Consider the following 6,000-nt stretch of genomic DNA (forward strand, 5'->3'; position numbering starts at 1 on the left):
ATAGTGCATAACACATTAAATGTCTCTATGCACTTCCAAAGGACTTGGATATTATTACCCTGACTTTAGCCCCACAGCCTTTTACAGCTTAGTGGCATTTCAAGGAATAAATTCCTGTCAGGTAACCATTCATCTGACCTGGGTTGAGTGCAGCACAATGTGGATAAATTTCTTGCTGAAGGAAGGGATTTGAACTCACAACCCTGTGTTTCAAAGTCCGGAGACTAATCCACTGAGCCACAACACTGTAATATGTTTTGGCTTCTTTTAAGACCCAGCGAATAGCATCCCTGGTGAATGCTTGGAGTCATCCTAAATGTGTGCTATTGCAACAGTTTTTCTGTTGGATATTTCAAACCGTCATTTCATTCTTTCCCACCCTCATTCGCTGTTTGTATCGATGAATCAATTGTTGCATTTTCTTTTTGAAATCACCTTGACTTCAGGAAGTTCAACTCATCGAAAAGTATTTACATGTGCTTTATGCAAATGATATTGTATGTATATATTTGAAATTCTATCACAATCTGTGCATTATATTGATTGTACATGTTCATTGTAATTAGTATAGAAATAAGGCACATGATATCATTGAAGGCATTAGTAAGAATTACATGTACAAGGATCAGATGCTTTTACAACAGCTTTAACATGCTTTAATTTAGGCATAGGTCGTTTGAACTGTTTCAAATGTAATAACTGTGTGTGATTATTCTAAAATGATGTGCATTATATGCTGATAGTGATGTGGATCCTTGTTATATGATAAACAATGCTGAAAGGGGGTTTAACACTCACATCCATGTTTTGAATGCCAAATGTGCATGTGACAAAAATTATTGCCCTGTATGCCAAAAGGAAAGCTAAATAACCACATTAGCCCAAATTCACAAAGATGGTTTTGAAAACCATTGGTTGTACCCGCGGTTTATGCAATTTTCCTGTATAAATTGCGCTTATTTACCGCAAATTATAAGCAATGACCAATGCTAATGAATGCTTTTGCCACAGTGCGCTAAATTTAGGCCTGTAGCCATGGTTAAGCACACTTTTCATTCATGAGTCCACTGTTTTGAAGAGTGGACTCGTAAAATAGTGTGCTTGATGTTGCAGAAACATTACCCTATGGTCACCGTAAATCAAGTCGAAAACGGCCGTTTGAACATATTTTGTACCAGGTATGTATGGGTGGTTTGAATAAGATTTGATAAAACGGCTGGTTTTGACTTGCCGTACGGTGATCGTTGGGAAAATGTGACTTCGGCATAACCATGGCAACAACCATCCATTTGGCACGATGACAAAAGCCTGCATTAGCATTGGATATATGCGGTAAATGAGGTGCAATTTGTACAAGAAATCAGCATAAACCATGGTTTCAACTAATGGTTTTAAAAACCACCTTTGGGAATTTTGGTCATTGTGGCTTAAAATATGGCAAGCCAAATGTAACAATTAAGCTTTATTCCCTTGGAGGAGTGTTATAAACAGTCTCACCCATGGTTTGAAGTATGGAAAGCCAAATAAAACCTAAACATTATTTCCTGTGTTTGGAAAAGAGGGTTATATACACTTGCATCTATGTTTTGACTGAATGGTAAGCCAAATGTAACTAGAACATTATTCCCTGTATTCTTAGGGTTAAATAGTCACATCCATGGTTTGAATGTATGGCAAGCCAAATGAATCCAAAGTGGCTAACAATGGATGTTTGAATAATTATCACCATACACTTTGACCTTTAACTTCAGCATATAATACAATTCTCCTGGTTATTTTACATCATGAGAATTAATCTCTGCTGGTAAAACAGAAAGATACTATCAAAATTATGATCTACATGTATTGCATTGCTTTAGTTCATAGCTTGCCATAGACTTACTATTGATGTCAAGAAGATTGATTTCAACATTTATATTGGTGAGCCTAACAGTCCAGTAAGTGACAGAACAAAACAGAATGAACAAAGTAGAATTCTTTGATGAATCTGGTTAATTTTACTCATGAGTTCACTGTTTGAAGAGTGGACTCATGAATATATAGCGTAGTTCACCATGGCAACAGGCATCATTTTTGCATGATGTGACAAAAGTGCGCATCAGCATTTTGGACAGTTTATAATATACACAACAAAAAAAGTAAGTCCTCCCTAAATCAAATTGCTCTAACTTTTGAACGGAATTACTTTGAGATATGATATTTCGTAGGTGGATTTCTACACTCATTAGGCAACTCCTGGGGAAATATCAAATTGATCGGTTGAGTCATGCATGAATAATCAAAGATTGAATTAAAAATGACCATTTTTGAAAGTCACAAGAGTCGTGTTTCAGATTGTGCAAATACAATGTTGGACAAAAGTTGTTTTTTAGGTGAATTTTATGGTGTTATACTGGTTTACTATCCATCATTTAGCCACTCCACACACAATTTTGATATCGTGGTTGAGTGAGCACATTGTATTGCAGAGGCCGCGGAAGCAGGGTGAGGGGTTCAGCCCCCCACTGTTTTCAAAAAGCATGTACAAAAATGTAAAAATGACCATACGATTGTGATTTTTGCATGGTCAGCCCCCACCCTCCCACTTTTGGCTCAGCTACCCCCCACCTCCCCCCCCCCACTTTGAAAACCGTTCCGCGGCCCCTGTATTGTGACGTATCATCATAGGGGGTTACGGTAGTATCCTGGTAGTATCCTTTACAACTTGCTATAGATCATGTTAAAATTTGAAAATGTTGGTGGCTCCCCCGATTATAGGCCCCTCCCCCATTTAACATTCTGGGTCCACCACTAATTTGCCCATAAATTAAACTGATCATGAAAAATTGTTACGAAAAAAATACATTTATGCCGTATAGAGTATTCATTCCTAAGTTTTCGAATGTGCTCGCTCAACCATGAAAATGTTTTAAGTTCGAAAAGTGTGTGGTGATAGAAATGATGGATGATAAAACAAAAACATTTGAAACCGAATTTGCCCTCAATATGCACTTTATGTCCCTTTAAAATGAGTCTGTGACATTGAAAATACCAATTTTCCCACTTTGATGCGTGCTCACTCATCCATGAATAAACATATCGATTTCATTTTTGCACAGAATTCCGCCCATAGGTTAATAAACATTACTGCCAAATGACATTGCTAAAGACAGCCTTGAAAAAAAGTTCCACCATATTGAATGAGGGTTTACTTATTCTTAAACATATGCACTCATAATGTACACAAGTCTATGAGAGAAGAAGTCAAAATTTTCACAAATATGAAATGAGGGTTTGTTTAATGGACGGTTTTTGCTACTTCTGCCAACAGTTTTTTCATGAAACTTCGCACATGGCTTCAGAGTAACACTATCCAAAAGGCGCGCACACCAAAATAACCATTCAACACGGCAGTGAGTGGGGCCAAGGCTTTGAACTTTCTTCTCATTTGCATAATTTTCGAATATTATGTGCTCACTGATGCATTAAACATCGGGATTTTCATAAAAATCAAATCAAATGAACTATGCAAGGAGGTTTTTAACAGATATGCATATTTACGAATTGCATTTTTTCCAATAACGTAAAAAAGAGAGCATCACATTCCACATGTTCATTCAAGCGTGAATGTTTAATTAAACGCCTTTGAATCATTGAAACATGTTAAATGGTCGTGAACATAACGAAAAAGTTGAGAAAAGATAATTTTCAGTTACCAAAATGAAACAATACTTGTCTATGATATTTGAAAATCGTATTTTTTGTTTTTATAAATGTTCATTGAACCGTGAAACGATGAATATTGTTGAAGATACTCTTCCCAAAAATAATTGTCATCATATTCTTTCATTCTTAGTGATATAAATGTGTAAAAAATCCAATTATTGCAAATTTGGACTTGTGTTTATTCAACCATGAAATTTAGCAAAAAAGTTGTATCGTACTTTAGAAAGTACCTTTTACAAGCCTTCTGACTATTTTTCATGATGAGAATGTGGAATTAGTTCCAGTAAAATGGAATCAAAGTCATGATATTTGGCTTGTGACTTTTGAAAAGTGACATTTTTGCCTTCTGACGGTGCTCACTGAAGCATGACGTAAAATACGTCCATAACATTTACTCAGAGGGTAGCCTATAAAATTACCTACACTCTCATGCAAAAAATATATCAATAATTCGAATTGGTTCGGAAATTATTGATGTTTGTTCAAGGGGGGACTTACTTTTTTTGTTGTGTATATATGCGGTAAATAAACTCGAGTTATACAGGAAATCTGCATAAACCATTGGTTCAACCGATGGTTTTAAAAACCACTTTTGTGAATTTGGGCCTACAATGGTTGTACACTACATCTTATAATGCGGTCATTGATACTTAAGCAAACATGGCATTTTTAAAGTGAGAGATATTTTTTATTCTAAATCAATACTCATGTTCTAGAAAATGATAATTATGTACAGGGGCATTACAAACATTTTCTACAGTGTAAATAGGTAGTAGAACCTGATTCAACTTATTTACATGTTGGTCTTTGAGATCGTAACTACATGTACATAATATATTAGGGGGTGTTGCAAGAAATTTGCAATCAAATGCAACACGCAATCCCTAAACTAACCCAATCCAAGATCAATCATAAGTCGTACTATTGTTTGTAAACTGCAATTGATTGCTGATATGTTTTTGTAACATAAAGTATGATTATATGATTGAAATTGATGACAGTAATCAGTTAAAGTTGATTGCAATCATTCTTGCAACTACCCCCTGGGAGATATAACTTTCAAGATAGAGATTTTCTATTTACAGATATTTATAAGTGTGATACAGTTTTGTATTTTTGTACAAAAGATTTATCTTATTCAGAACTTGAAATTTTAGCATTATAAGCTTTTATTGTGTGAAAACTTTATCATTATATCATTATTGTAATTTTGTCATTATGGAAATTTCCATGGTAACATGATTCAGAAGCCAATCAAAATCAGTGTTGTCATGTTAGTTACCATGATAGCAAAGTTGTCATATAAGTAGGATTTTACATACAAATGGAACAGTTATTTCTAATGGGTTCCATTACTTCATGTTGGTAAAGTCAGCTATCATTTACCATAAGAAAGTTTGAAGTCATAAAGTCATCCGTAATTTACCAACAGCTTTATGAAACATCCACTAGATATAGCAATTTGAGAATACATTTTTTATAACTTTCTCCATTTGGATTAAAATTTTAGAGTTCTGTGAGTATTGTTTTGGGGTAGAAAGGGTGATTTAAGACATTATGCTCGAATTCACAAAGGTTGTTTGGAATATGTGGTCTTAACCATGGCTTAAGCAGATAAAGGCTTGTGTTGGCAAATCCCACCCCCCCCCCCCCCTGTTTTTCTAGTTGCTGTTGATGCAAGTTTGCCATTATTCTTCTTTTTTTTTAGGGGAGGTTGAACAAGGTTGGCCGCTCTGTATTGTTAATTCAAATGTATGATTTAATTCCTATCATCACTGCACCGTGTGCCAAACAGAGTTTTGGTGTCCCTTTTCAGTACCAACATTGAGCACAAAAGAAAACAAAGTGTATTGTGAAACCACCACACTCTTTAGTTTAAGTTTATGCCTTACATTATTTTTTCTTCCTTTGCTTCAGCCATTAAGTTTTTCTCCTTAATTTTCCCCATTCTTGAGTTTTTTTCTTGCCATTTGAATATAATCTCTCTTTTTGCCATAACAAATATCCATCCATTCATCACCCTGTCATAACTATACTGTGTGCCAAACATAGCCTAGTTTTCTATACAGTTGCATCTCCAATGCTCTTTGATAATGTATTGAACTTTTGAATTTGATATATATATACATAAATTTGTTTCTTTACTCTACTCTATGTATTGATTTTATACAAATTTTGAGGCTCAGAGATGTCAGAGCAGTTTGATTTCCTGAAGTTATGAAAAATATGTTTCTTTAATTTCATTATATTATTTCCTTAACTTTTGGATATCTGAATTTAAGGCCTGAATATAAG

This window comes from Lytechinus variegatus, chromosome 13, assembly GCF_018143015.1.
Source record: "Lytechinus variegatus isolate NC3 chromosome 13, Lvar_3.0, whole genome shotgun sequence".
Taxonomy (NCBI): domain Eukaryota; kingdom Metazoa; phylum Echinodermata; class Echinoidea; order Temnopleuroida; family Toxopneustidae; genus Lytechinus; species Lytechinus variegatus.